The sequence below is a fragment of the Zingiber officinale genome, chromosome 1A, assembly GCF_018446385.1.
Source record: "Zingiber officinale cultivar Zhangliang chromosome 1A, Zo_v1.1, whole genome shotgun sequence".
NCBI lineage: Eukaryota > Viridiplantae > Streptophyta > Magnoliopsida > Zingiberales > Zingiberaceae > Zingiber > Zingiber officinale.
In genome coordinates, this window is record NC_055987.1 from 118,110,535 (window position 1) to 118,126,816 (window position 16,282).

The following is a 16,282-nucleotide window of genomic DNA, read 5'->3' on the forward strand; positions in this document are numbered from 1 at the left end:
TGAGACCGTGACTAGATCTTGGTCTCGGGGAAATAGGATCTAATTAATACTGCTACATTATTGTGTTAACTTTGTTTTATAGGATAAACATATTTTGGTTGCCTGCACTAAATCTTTTTGTACAGGAAAGAGAAGTGTTAAAAAAAGGTGTCTAGGCGCCCGGACTCAGGGCACTCAGAGTTGATTTGGGCGCTCGGACCAGCTTCACTCGGACGGGTGCTTGGTCAAGCACCCGGGTGGTTCTAGCACCCAGAGTTGGTCTAGGCGCTTGGAATAGAAAATTCATCCAAAAGCTGAGTTGGAGCACGACAATGGGCCGAACCCACGTCAACGGTCTAGGTGCCATGGCCATAGGAAGTACGAGCGCCCGGAGGTGGATAAACTTTGAGGATGAAGGTTCGATGAGAGCTCGCCATGTCGGCATAGTCTAAGCGCACAGGAGGGGATCAAGATGCCTAAATGGGGCTATAAAATCAGCCTTCGACTAGCAGCTTCTGAACATCAAGTGCTACAACTTTCATTCCTTCGCGCTGTTGGTTAGTCCTAGGAAAACGTATCGGTTCCACTGTACAAAAATTTTGTACAAGTGTTGAACCTTTCCTTAAATAACCTATTGTGTTCTTTAGAAGTTAAATTAGGAATCGCAGATGGAACTTAACATCATTGATTCCAAATTTAACTTATCTGTTCTTAATGGTTTAGATTTGAATCGCAAGCGGAACTTAACACTATTGATTCAAATCCACCTATGTTATTAATTCCATTAAATATTAATTTCCAAAATTAGTTTCCAGGACTGCATGACGAGGCACATGACCTTCTTGGATATGGGAGCAATCACCACCGCCTAGACAAAACCTTTTAAGGAAAGCTAATATTTAATTTCCTTAAATAACTCTAGGTTAACCAAAAGAAACAATCGAATCACAAATTCGAAAAAGAAGAAAACACAAACTCGAAAAACTAATTCGAAAAGCTAGATCTAATGCTTCTTGTGTTTGGAATTCTTACAAAAAGAAATAACTAGCATGATGCGGAAAACAATTGCTAATTATACCTTCTCTTTGTAAACTAATGACCTCGAGATCTTCTACCGTATTCCTCGCCTCACCTTGGACGTCGTGTGGGCGACGATCCTCCAAGATGAACACCACCCAAAAGCTTTCTTCCTCTTCCTCTAAAATCCGGCCACCGCCACCACCAAGGAGAAGAGAGCAAAGGGAAAGGGAGAAGAGAGAGGGCCGACCACCAAGAGATCCTCCAAGCAGGAGAATAAGAGTTGTGTCTCATGAAGCCTCCTCACCCCTTCTTTTATAATACTTGCCCAAGGCAAATAAGGGAAGAATTTTTACAAAAATTAAAATCTTCCTCTAGTTTTTCCTTTTCCCTTTTTATTTTCCTTTTCTTTCCTCTTGATTGAATCAAACACCAAAAATTAATTGATGATTTTATTTTTTTTTTCAATATGGCCGACCACCTTGCTTGAGCACCAAGCAAGGGTGGCCGACCCCCATAAGAGGAAAAGAATATTATTTTTTTATAAAATTTTACAAGAAGAAAAACTCTGATAAAATTTTACAAGCTCTCTTTCCTAAAGTAGGAGTTAAAAAAGGAAAGTTCTAAAAATTAAAACCATGTTTTAAAATTTAAAACTTCTCTTATAAAATTTTCTTTTTTAACATGATGATAGAAAATTTAAATTTTAAAACTTATCTTCCTTTTTTTTCTTAAACCATGAGGATGGTTAAAAAAGGAAAGTTTTACAACTTTTAAAACTCTCTATTAAAACATGTGACCTAATTCAAATAAGGAAAGTTTTAAAAATTAAATTATCTCTTTTAAAACTTAAAGTTTTCTACAAAGAGAAGATTTTAAAAATTCAAAACAACCCTCATTGTTTGAATTATTGTGGCCGACCCCTACTAGATTGATCACCAAGCAATAGGGCCGACCCCTATAGAAGAGGATGTGGCCGGCCCTTGCTTGGTCACCAAGCATTGGACCGACCCCCTTGTTGGACACCAAGATGGACTTATATTTGGATGGACTTGAGGCTATAATGAGGCTACAACAGGGGCCTAAAGGAGAAATTGGTTTTGGCCTTCCGATGAGCTTGAGTATCCCGTCCTCGCCCCGAACACACAACTCAAGTTCATCGATAATAACTCATTCCACTAGAGAATTATTATCGCACTACCGCACCAATCCCAAATTACATTATAGGCTCCTTCTGTTGGAGTGTATACTGAAAGCCTAAGCTTTTGTAAACATTTATTTTGAATAAAGAATCACATTTGGTCAAATGATCTACTTTTGTTTGTAGTTGTTCAATTAATTTATATTGTAGATAACATAGTATGTGGTGTCACATGCAGAAGATGATGTTATCAGTACCTTATAAATTATAAACAGTAGCTCACGACCAAAATGGAAAGGAACAAACCATTGGAAGGTCGTAGTGAAATTAGGAATTAGTTTATCTTAACTATATAATTACACTAGTATACTTAGAGTGTATTGAGTAGGACCATTAGAGGTAGTTTCTTTTATACTGACTTTATAAAGAAACAAAGACCTCAATTATTATGGAAATGTGTGCTCTTAATCCTAATATAATAACAAGCACATGTATTTGATATTTATTTCTTTAATTTATCAAAGGGTGAGATTTAGTTCGATGAATCAATAAACCCAATAAGTTGGGAAATGATATCACTTATAGTGTGTGTTGTTGATTATAGAAGGAAGCTGTGTCCTAGAGATACTAGGTTGATAATGTCCCCAAGAGGAGCTCATAAGGATTTTCATGTTAAACCCTGCAGGTGGACTTAGTCCGACATGATGATAAAGTTGAGTGGTACTACTCTTGGACTAAGACATTAATTAAATGAGTTGTCAGTAACTCACTTAATTAGTGGACATTCGATATCTTAAACACAGGGAGACTAACACACTCATAATAAGAAGGAGGACAAAAATGTAATTTAGGATTGGTGCGGTAGTTCAATAATAGTTCTCTAGTGGAATGAATTATTATTGATAAAATTAAGTTGTGTGTTCGGGGCGAACACGGGATGCTTAATTTTATCGGGAGATCAAAGCCAATTCCTCCTCTCGGTCCCTATTGTAGCCTCTTATTTATAGAGTACTATACCCACCTATACCCACCTTCATACCCATGATAAGGGGGCCGACCAAGCTAGCTTGTGGTTCAAGCTAGGGCCGGCCAAGCCTTGATTCATGGGTGGCTGGCCCTAGTTTGAACCCAAGCTTAGGTGGCCGACCCCCATTAAATTAAAAAGAATTTTAATTTTTAATTTTTATTATGTGAAAGATATAATTTATTAAAGAGAATTAAAATTAAAATATCTTTTAAAAAGGATCTACAAAAGATTAAAGAAAGAGATTAGATCTCTTTCCTTATTTGTAGATTGGAAAGATATTTTATTTTTTCTCTTTGAAAATTATTCACATGTTGAAAAATTAAAATTATAGAAATTTCTTTTTATCAACCATGAAGGGATTTTAAAGGGAAATTTTATTTTTTAAAATTTTCAAAGACAAATAAGGAAGTTTTAATTGTTGATTTAAAATTATCTTATTTGCTCTATTTGAGGTGGCCGACCACATACAATTGATTAGGAAATTTTATTTAATTTTTCTTAATTAATTGTTGTCAAGGAAAGTAATGGAAATTTTATTATAAATAAATTTCCTTATTTGCCAAAGCCAAGGAATATAAAAGAAGGGGTTGGGGTGCCTTCATGGGTGACAACTTCTATTGTTTTCTCCCTCTTTTCCTTGGTGTTGTGGCCGGCCATCCTCCCTCCCTCTCTTCCTCTTTGTGGTGGCCGAAACCTATCTCTTGCTTGGAGCTCTTGTGGTGGCCGGATACTACTTGGAGAAGAAGAAGAAGAAGGAGAGAAAGCTTACATCCCTTGGAGCTTGGTTGGTGTTATTCTTCATCCTTGGAGAAGCTTTTGTTTTGGCTGAACCTAGCAAGGAGGAGAAGAAGGTGCTTAGGTGGTTTCTCGTCTTGGAAGATCGTTGCCCACACAACGTCCGAGGTTAGAAGAGGAATACGGTAGAAGATCAAGAGGTGTTTCTAAAAGGTATAACTAGTAATTTTACCTTTCCGCATCATACTAGTTATTTTTGGAAATAATACCAAATACAAGAGGCTTACGATTCTAGTATTTTGAATTTATTTTCGATGTAGTGTTCTTATGTTTTCTTCTTTTCCTTGTGATTTGATTGTTCCTTTCGGTTAACCTAAAGTTATTTTAGGAAATTAAATATTAGCTTTCCTTAAAAGGTTTTGTCTAGTCGGTGGTGGTTGTTCCCATATCCAAGAAGGCCATGTGTCTCGCCACGTCAGTACTGGGAACCAATTATGGAAATTAATATTTAATGGAATTAATAACTTAAGTGATTTGGATCGAACGTGTTAAGTTCCGCAGGAGATCCAAGTCTAAACCTAAAAGAACAAATAGATTAAGTTTTGGATCAAACGTGTTAAGTTCCGCAGGCGATCCAAAATTTAATTTAAAAGAACACATGGTAGCTAGGAAAAAGGTTCAGACCTTTGTACAAAATTTTTGTACAGTGGAACCTCTAGGTTTTCCGAGTAGCAACCAACACCTTCTTATCATGAGTGTGTTAGTCTCCTTGTGTTTAAGATAACGAATGTCCACTAATTAAGTAAGTTACTGACTACTCATTTAATTAATATCTAGCTCCAAGAGTAGTACCACTCAAATTCATTGTCATGTCGGATTAAGTCCACCTGTAGGGTTTAACATGACAATCCTTATGAGCTCCTCTTGGGGACATTTTCAACCTAGATAACTAGGACACATATTCCTTCTATAATCAACAACACACACTATAAGTAATATCATTTCCCAACTTATCGGACATATTGATTTATCGAGCTAAACCTCACCCTTTGATAAGTCAAAGAAATAAATATTAAATATATGTGCTTGTTATTATATTAGGATTAAGAGCACACACTTCCATAATAACTAAGGTCTAGTTCTTTTATTAAGTCAGTATAAAAAGAACTTACCTAAAATGGTTCTACTCAATACACTTAGAGTGTACCAGTGTAATTTATTAATCAAGATAAACTAATATTTAATTACACTACGACTATTCCGATGGTTTGTTCCTTTCCATCTTAGTCGTGAGCAACTGTTTATAATTTATAAAGAACCGACAACATGATCTTTTGAGTGTGACACCACACACCATGTTATCTACTTATATAAATTAATTGAACAATTACATTTAACAAATAAATGTAAATATTGACCAATGTGATTCTTTTATTTCAAAAATAAATGTTTACAAAAGCTAGGCTTTTAGTATACACTCCAACAATCTCTCACTTATACTAAAAGACTAAGCTTCTATATCTGTTGCCATACATCTGATTCCCATCCCCTCCATATGCCGATCAAAAACTTTCGCCGGAAGGCCTTAGTGAAAGGATCTGCCAGGTCATCTGCTGATGCAATCTTGGCGATGACAACTTCTCCTCGCTTGATGATCTCTCGTTTCAGGTGGTACTTGCGCTCTATATATTTACTTGCCTTATGAGCTTGCGGTTCCTTCGAGTCTGAAACTGCACCGCAATTATCACAATAAATTGTGATGATCTTGGGCAAACCAGGAATCACATCTAAGTCCATTAGAAAGTTCCTGAGCCATACAGCTTCTTTGGCTGCCTCAGAGGCTGCCACATACTCAGCTTCTATGGTTAAGTCTGAGACACATTTCTGCTTAACACTCCTCCGTGCAATGGCTCCACCTCCTAGAGTAAACACATAGTCTGATGTAGACTTACTATTGTCCCTATATGATTGGAAGTCCGAATCCGTGTAACCCACAGGGAACAAATCGTCTGCTTGATAGACTAGCATATAATCTCTAGTCCTTCTCAGGTACTTCAATATATGCTTTACAACAGTCTAATGTCCTTGTACAGGGTTACTCTGATATTTGCTAACCATGCCCACGGTAAAACAGATATCAGGTCTCGTACACAGCATTGCATACATAAAGCTTTCTACAGCCGAAGCATAAAGATCTGCCTTCATATCCTCCATCTCCTTTGATGTCTTTGGAGACATCTCTTTAGATAAGGCTACTCCATGCCTAAAAGGTAAGAAACCTTTCTTGGAGTTCTGCATGCTAAAACGAGCAAGGATTGTATCTATATATGAAGCTTGAGATAGACACAACATTCTTTTCTTGCGATCCCTTATAACTTTGATCCCAAGAATGTGCGCACATTCTCCTAAGTCCTTCATATCAAATTGTTTGGACAACCATACCCTTATGTCCGATAATATCTTGACATTGTTGCCAATTAACAAAATATCATCTACGTATAGTACAAGAAATACCACCACGTTTTCGTTACACTTCTTATATACACAAGACTCATCCGGACACTGAATAAATCCATATGACTGGATTACTTCGTTAAACCGGATGTTCCAAGATCTTGAAGCTTGCTTCAGTCCATAAATGGACCGATTCAGTTTGCACACTAGATGCTCTTTGCCTTTTTCAATGAATCCCTCTAGTTGCTTCATATAGATCTTTTCTTCAAGACTTCCATTAAGGAAAACTGTCTTAACATCTATTTGCCAAATCTCATAATCCATATGAGCAACAATGGATAAGAGTATCCGGATAGACTTAAGCATGGCTATCGGTGAAAAGGTCTCCTCATAATCAATTCCCTCTTTCTGAGTGTACTCTTTCGCAACAAGCCTTGCTTTGAAGGTTTTTACCTTCCCGGCTGTCCCTCTTTTCCTTTTATAGATCCACTTACATCCAACGGCTTTTACACCATCAGGTGGTTCTACAATCTCCCAGACCTTATTAGAATACATAGATTCTATTTCTAAATTCATTGCCTTTTGCCAAGATACTACATCTATATCTTGGAGTGCTTCGTCATATGTCCGGGGATCAGGTTCATGTTTGCCAGGGATCAAGTCTGAAGACTCTCCCAAAAACATGAATCTCTCAGGTTGCCTTACAACCCTCCCACTACGACGAGCCACTGTCGGTGGTTGTGTATCATGTGTGACACGTGTTGCAGTCTGTTGTGGTACTTCATCTTCTACTGTTGGTACTAAAAAGACGTGTCCTCTCTAAGTTCTTCTAGAACAATTTTGCTACTGGGCTTGTGGTCCATTATATAGTCTTCTTCTAAAAACTGAGCATTGGTACTAACAATGACCTTCTGATATTTAGAACTATAAAATAAACCACCTTTCGTTCCTATGGGATAACCCACAAATACGCGTACTTCTGTACGAGATTCTAACTTATCAGCATCCGGATTTAGCACATGTGCTGGACTACCCCAAATTCGAATACGTCTAAGACTGGACTTTCGCCTATTCCACAATTCTGTGGGAGTAGAGGATACTGATTTAGAAGGTACTAAGTTCAGAATGTGTGCTGCCGTTTCCAGATCATATCCCCAAAATGAATTTGGTAATTCTGAATAACTCATCATTGATCTAACCATCTCCATAAGAGTATTATTTCTTCATTCTGCCACACCATTCTGTTGGGGGTGTACCAGCTGTGGACAACTGGGATTGAATCCCGGTCTCTGATAAGTAATTCCTAAACTCTCCTAAGAGGTATTCACCACCACGATTAGACCATAGTGTCTTGATACTTTTAGCAAGACGTTTCTCCACATCAGTCTTGTACTCTTTGAATTTATCAAGGCACTCAGACTTGCGGCGCATCAGGTAAATGTATCCGTATCTTGAATAATCGTCTATAAAAGAGACAAAATATTCAAAACCACCTCTTGCCTGGATAAACATAGGACCACACAGATCAGAATGAACCAGTTTTAACGCTTCTTTGGCTCTATACCCCTTGGCCTTAAAAGGTCTCTTGGTCATCTTACCTTCCAAGCAAGATTCACAGGTTGAAAAATTTTCCAACTCCAATGGACCCAAGAGTCCATCAGCTATGAGTCTTTGAATCCTACTTAAGTTAATATGACCAAGCCTTAGATGACAAAGATACGTTTGGTTCATCTCCGAAGGTTCTTTTCTCTTATTAGAGTTAGAAAATGTGTTATTAATTTTCATATTTTGCTTTGTGGGAGAAATTGGATTTAAAGTATATAAATTGCCAACCAATGCATCAGAACAGATAATCACCTTATTTCTCTTTATAACGACATTGTTACTAAAGGAAACAGAATATCCATCCAAATACAGTTTAGAAATTGAAATTAAATTCTTTCTAAAACTGGGTACATAAAGACAATTTCTTAAAATCAAACTTCTATTCCTATCAAAGGATAAGTAGACGTCTCCCACTGCAATAGCCACCACCTTAGTAGCATTGCCCATGTAGTCGGTTATCTCTCCATCAAATAGTCGTCGGGTTTCTTGGAACCCCTGCAAAGAATTACAGACATGATCAGTGGCTCCTGTATCTACACACCAAGTGCTGGTAGATAACACCGCGAAACATGTTTTAAATACTAGAGTATGAGATATACCTTTATTGTTCTGATTCCTACGAGGACAGTCTGCCTTCCAATGTCTTGACTGCTTGCAGATGAAACACTTGCCCTTCGGCTTCTTCATTCCAGCTTTTTGTCCATGAGGTTCATTCACTCTCTTTACTGAAAAGACCTATTTCTTCTTCTTCTTGCCTTTTGGCTTAGAAGTAGAACCATTTTCAGCATAGTGAATCTGAGGACTTTGACGAAATATACCTTCTGCTGCCTGTAGTTCTGTCAGAAGTTTCGCCAACGTATACTCTCATTTATTCATGTTATAGTTCAGGCGGAACTGCTCAAAACTTCTGGGTAGCATTTGGAGAATTATATCGACCTGGGTTCCCCCATTGATTTCTCCTTCAAGAACTTGTATTTCGTTCAGATAGGCCATCATTTTGAGGATATGATCCCTTACGGGTGTTCCCTCAGACATGGTGGCCGTCATTAACTTTCTCATTGCCTCTTGCCTAGCAGTCCGACTTTGGTGCCCAAAGAGTTCTTTGAGATTGTTTATTATATCATAAGCTGTTGGTAAATCTTGATGCTGATGTTGCAATACATTTGACATTGATGCCAAAATATAACACTGTGCTATCTCATCAGCTTTTACCCATTTCTTATGATACTCAATCTCCTCTGGGGTAGAGTCACCGTCATGTGCATCAGGGCAAGTCTCAGTCAGTACAAACTTATAGCTTTCAGCAGTAAGAACAATGCCCAAGTTCCTTTTCCAATAATATAGTTGGGACCAATAAGTTTGTTTTCTTTTAGTATAATGGCCAGTGGGTTGAAAGTCATCCTAAGAATCACAAAAATAAACTTTGGTCAGGACACTAAATTTAGAATAATATTGATTCCTCAAACAATACTATTTTAAATTAACCAACATCTCAAATCACCGTGAATTTTGCGTGTCATGATAGTGTGGACGTATACAAAATCAAACATTTGTAAGAGGAGGTTTTACCCATTAATTTTATTCTTGTCAACCTAACTTTATGACAAATAAAATTAATAGTTGGTTTTCCTTCGGTCACACAAATAATAGCAGTGACTCCGATGGGGAGGATACTATTAGACGTGACTAAGTGTATACCATTACTTGACACTAAGTCCATTAATAAGATTATGCCCCTTCCGATGGGGAAGATTACACGCTCTTAATTAATTTCCTATAGTCATCCAAAATGGAAGTTTGATATAGTGATCCACAAATAAACTCATCCGATATGGAGGAAGGCACTTAGAGCCAACGCGCAAGTTTGTTTGCATCACTTACAAACCAGTAATGGAGACCGTGGAATTTATTAAAATAAATCTCTCTCCCACTTAGTTATTTAAAGTGAGGAATTTTAAACTATCCTAGCATACATCACATACATACACACACATCACAGTAAATAAAAGCAATAAATATGAAAATTTATTTTCCAACTATTATGGCATTTTTCCATCACTGTCTTCAGTATGCTCCAACACTAGCTGCTGCCATCTTTAGCCACCGCCATTGGGGTCGAGTTGTTGCATCTATCTTGCTTCTTATTCCGTTGAATCTTTGGTCCTCCAAAAGCACCATGCCTCGCAAAGATACGATCCGCGACAAATATAGAATTTTACATATATCGATCCTATATTCCATAAAGGAATGCAAATGTATTCTAGATCGAACAAAAAAAAAATTCTAAAAATAATACAGCTCTTGCTGTTTTTGATACATACAATCATGCACACAAAATAATGCCCTTGACATGTCCAAGGGTCCAATCACACACAATATCTAAATACCATAATAGTTGGAGCCTGTAACCACAAAGTTAGCACAACCTACTATTATCCTGCCTAAATTATGTATGACATGTGCATAATTAATTTGAAAACCAAAACACACAGAGGCAAACCCTAGCTCTGATACCAATTGTTGGTTAGTCCTAGGAAAACGTACCGGTTCCACTGTACAAAAATTTTGTATAAGTGTTGAACCTTTCCTTAAATAACATATTGTGTTCTTTAGAAGTTAAATTAGGAATCGCAGACGGAACTTAACATCATTGATTCTAAATTTAACTTATCTGTTCTTAATGGTTTAGATTTGAATCGCAAGCGGAACTTAACACTATTGATTCAAATCCACCTATGTTATTAATTCCATTAAATATTAATTTCCAAAATTGGCTTCCAGGACTGCATGGCGAGGCACATGACCTTCTTGGATATGGGAGCAACCACCACCGCCTAGACAATGCCTTTTAAGGAAAGCTAATATTTAATTTCCTTAAATAACTCTAGGTTAACCAAAAGGAATAATCGAATCACAAATTTGAAAAAGAAGAAAACACAAACTCAAAAAACTAATTCGAAAAACTAGATCTAATGCCTCTTGTGTTTGGAATTCTTACAAAAAGAAATAACTAGCATGATGCGGAAAACAATTGCTAATTATACCTTCTCTTTGTAAACTAATGACCTCGAGATCTTCTGTCGTATTCCTCGCCTCGCCTTGGACGTCGTGTGGGCGACGATCCTCCAAGATGAACACCACCCAAAATCTTTCTTCCTCTTCCTCTAAAATCCAGTCACCACCACCACCAAGGAGAAGAGAGCAAAGGGAAAGGGAGAAGAGAGAGGGTCGACCACCAAGAGATCCTCCAAGCAAGAGAATAAGAGTTGTGTCTCATGAAGCCTCCTCACCCCTTCTTTTATAATACTTGCCCAAGGCAAAAAAGGGAAGAATTTTTACAAAAATTAAAATCTTCCTCTATTTTTTCCTTTTCCCTTTTTATTTTCCTTTTCTTTCCTCTTAATTGAATCAAACACCAAAAGTTAATTGATGATTTTATTTTTTTTTTCAATATGGCCGACCACCTTGCTTGAGCACCAAGCAAGGGTGGCCGACCCCCATAAGAGGAAAGGAATATTATTTTTTTATAAAATTTTACAAGAAAAAAAACTCTTATAAAATTTTACAAGCTCTCTTTCCTAAAGTAGGAGTTAAAAAAGGAAAGTTCTAAAAATTAAAACCATGTTTTAAAATTTAAAACTTCTCTTATAAAATTTTCTTTTTTAACATGATGATAGAAAATTTAAATTTTAAAACTTATCTTCCTTTTTTTTCTTAAACCATGAGGATGGTTAAAAAAGGAAAGTTTTACAACTTTTAAAACTCTCTATTAAAACATGTGACCTAATTCAAATAAGGAAAGTTTTAAAAATTAAATTATCTCTTTTAAAACTTAAAGTTTTCTACAAAGAGAAGATTTTAAAAATTCAAAACAACCCTCATTGTTTGAATTATTGTGGCCGACCCCTACTAGATTGATCACCAAGCAATAGGGCCAACCCCTATAGAAGAGGATGTGGCCGGCCCTTGCTTGGTCACCAAGCATTGGACCGACCCCCTTCTTGGACACCAAGATGGACTTATATTTGGATGAACTTGAGGCTATAATGAGGCTACAACAGGGACCTAGAGGAGAAATTGGTTTTGGCCTTCCGATGAGCTTGAGTATCCCATGCTCGCCCCGAACACACAACTCAAGTTTATCGATAATAACTCATTCCACTAGAGAATTATTATCGTACTACCGCACCAATCCCAAATTACGTTATAGGCTCCTTATTATCATGAGTGTGTTTGTCTCCCTGTGTTTAAGATAACGAATGCTCACTAATTAAATAAATTATTGACAACTCACTTAATTAATATCTAGCTCCAAGAGTAGTATCACTCAACTTCATTGTCATGTCGGATTAAGTCCACCTGCAGGGTTTAACATGATAATCCTTATGAGCTCCTCTTGGGGACATTCTCAACTTAGATAACTAGGACACAGATTCCTTCTATAATCAACAACACACACTATAAGTAATATCATTTCCCAACTTATCGGGCATATTGATTTATCGAGCTAAACCTCACCCTTTGATAAGTCAAAGAAATAAATATTAAATATATATGCTTGTTATTATATTAGGATTAAGAGCACACTTCCATAATAACTAAGGTCTAGTTCTTTTATTAAGTCAGTACAAAAAGAACTTATCTAAAATGGTCCTACTCAATACACTTAGAGTATACCAGTGTAATTTATTAATCAAGATAAACTAATACTTAATTATACTACGACTATTCCGATGGTTTCTTCCTTTCCATCTTAGTCGTGAGCAACTGTTTATAATTTATAAAGAACCGACAACATGATCTTCTGAGTGTGACATCACACACCATGTTATCTACTTATATAAATTAATTGAACAATTACATTTAACAAATAAATGTAAATATTGACCAATGTGATTCTTTTATTTCAAAAATAAATATTTACAAAAGCTAGGCTTTTAGTATACACTTTAACACGCGCTACTCTAAAAAGGCTCCTATGAAGCTGTAATGCTCCTCCGACAATCGACGATTAAGTTCTCCTTACTTTCTTTGTTGTTAGTAAACTTTTTTAGTTGATTTGTACTTCATTATTGTATTATTCGAACTATTAGTGGATTTCCTAACTAAAGCACTCAGCGAGTGCAGGTCTTGGAATAGGAGTCGTCGAATGCTCTGAACCAAGTAAAAAATTACTTATGTTAGCGCGTGCTTATCTTTTTTTTCTCTCTTCTTTCTCCTTAACTTTTTATCTGCTGTGTATTCTCAAATTTTGAAAAAGCGATGATCGCTATTCACCCCCTCTAGCATCTTTACGATCCAACAAGTGATATCAGAGCTAAGTTGGCTCTGAATTGGTGCAACTACTAATCAGGCAGGGAGTGACATTCAAACTTTCTTTTAATTTTTCTTTTCGATTTTAAGCTTTTTGATATAATCTAAATTAATGCAATTACCTCTTTGGACAAATCTTCTCATCTCTTTCTATATTATCTTGAATTGGTGCAACACCAATATGGTCTTTCTTTTCTCTCACATTACTTACCCTAAGACCAAGTCTTGGTAGTATTTTTAAGTTTCTCTTTTTGAAATTAATGGCCCAAAATGAGGGATACAACATCGTTCATCCCCCCTCTTCAATGGGGATGACTTCTTGTATTGGAAGAAGCAGATGAAAGTGTACCTAAAGATCGACGTTGATCAATGCTTCACCATCTGACGAGGATATTGTAACGACCACCCTTCTTACTACTACTACTACTCTCTAAGAGTGACCGTTACTTATCTACTACTCTACTTAACCGGTTTATTAAAAAAAAGTCTCTAGGAAAACCCTACCGAAAAATTTCGGCAGAGTCTCCCCTGTACCGGTGACCATTTCCCATAATACAAGCATAATATACTCAGCCACAGGCGGCTGGAACATATAATCACTCAACCACGCAGTATAATAACTCAATAAGAAGAATGAAACTACTCTAGCAATAGTAAACAGATAACACTCCAACAATAAAACATAACAAAGTGCGGAATAGACTCAATTACAATCTCAACTTCATCATAGCATTAAGGAGAAAAGAAAAGGAAACTCTAATCAGGTAAGTTTTAACAACTCCATAGCAAACTCTTGATCTCTCCATAGTCCAGCCATCACACACCTTCATCACCACCACCTTGTCGCCTTCCTTTCATACCTTAGCTTTTCCTTTATCTGCAGTAGGAGGAAATGCAGTCTATAAGCATAAAGCTTAGTGAGCGCTATCTACTCACAAAAACTCGATATGCATGTATACAAATAAAAACATGCTAAAACTGAATGCTAACATGTAAAGCTACTCATGCTCATAAATAGTAAAGAAATCAACTAACAGAAAAGCTAACATGTATAGCTACTCATGCTCATAAATAGCAAAGACAGCATACTAACTGATATACTAAACATGTGTAGCTAATCATGCTCATAAACTAATAAAGAAAGCAAACCAACTGAAATGCTACATATAAGCTAAACATGCTCATCAACTAGCAAATAAATAACATGTAAGAAACTAAACATGTAAAAGCTGCTAGCATAAAATAAAGCTAAACTTGCTGATCTTTAAAACAAAGTGAAACTTACTTCATTTACTCTAAATTTATTCTTTTATTTCACTTGTTTAAAATTTATACTTTAATACTTGAAAATAATAATCAACTTCTCTTGGGCCCGGCATTGTACCACTTTGCGCGCATTCTTAATAAGAATCGAGGTAGCTAATCCCGAAACTACTAAGATACTTCTAGGCCTTGTGCCTAGGGGCAACTTGGAGCCCATCCCTTGGACCTTGTGTCCGGTACATGCCCTTTAAAAGTAAAATACTTATTATCTTATTTACTACTTCTTTAAATGCCTTGGCATTTTAATAGACACCTTGTGTGCCAAAAATCCCTAAAGTCTTGACTTTGGGATCTACTTAAGGCCTCGGCCTTTTCTTTCTTTTCTTTATCTTTCTTATACTTTTCTTTATCTTTCTTATGCATCTATGAATGAAACTAACTATGTAACACATAATCATGCATAGAATACAAAAGAAATCTGCACATACAATACTTATCAAAAATCTGCACTAATACTTAACAAAAATCTGCATACTAGCTTGATAAAAATCTGCATAATAGCTTAACAGAAATTCTGCAAAGCAACTTCACAAAAGAAACATATTCTGGCTAGTACAGATTTTCATCGTCTCTCAAACTTCCTCTCCATAATATGACTAATACACAGCTTATCTGGAATTCACTCAATAAAGATATTATAACTCGTATTCCACTTAAAATTCCAGAATCAGCCAAGCACAGATGTTATCCATATACTTGAATGGAAGTAGCATAACTAAACCTCAAACTCAGATTCAACATAAACAATTTATCTAAACCTCATGCTCAGATTTAATGTAAGCAAATTATCTAAACCTCATGCTCAGATTTAACATAAGCAGATTATCTAAACAGAAACTCCAAAGTGGGGTTGTTTGTGCCCATTTCATAGCTAGAGCTATTACTTATACTTTAACAAAGAGCTGTCCTTGCCCATTAAATAACACTAAAAAGGTCTAAACTTGTTAGAACTTGAAACTCTAGCACTTCCGAAATTCTTTATGGCTAAATCCGAAGGTAAAGTTTCCATCCTTAATTTACATCATCAACATTTGATCATCATCTTTTCAAAATCCAACAATCCCTTAAATCTATGCATTTTCTTCCCATAAATCAATCAATATGATATCTATCTCAATTCATGGTTTCAAGCTTATTATAGAAATCACTATATGCTTAAAAAAACTTGTTATACTTACAACCTTTTTCTTTTTCAGTTCTAAATCTCTGTTATTTAAACAATGCAAGGAACACAAAGCAACATATCCTTAAACTGCATCAAATCTGCATGCAAGCTCTAAAACTAGTATAGGATTAATGAGTTGTTCTTGTTCATCATATAGCACAAGAGGAATGGGTTGTTCTAACTAATTAAGGAAGCATAAGAAACTAAATCTGAAACTGAAATCTCATACTTATATAAAGCAATAGAATCCTCAAGAAGTCAACTTGCTGAATTGAAACTTAAAATGCATTACTGGTTGGAATGCCTTTGAAACAGCTGATGATAAACTAGAATTTTATGCTTTCTTAGGGTGTATACTGATCTAGATGCATAAAGCAATCCCAGGTATTAGTTAATTCTAGTTTCTTCATTAACCATCTTATAACTCACACATCAATTCCAATTGTCCAGCAAACTGAAACCAACTCAGAAATCAAACACCCATCACCACTAAAACCTCAAATCCAAATCAAAACTGAAATCT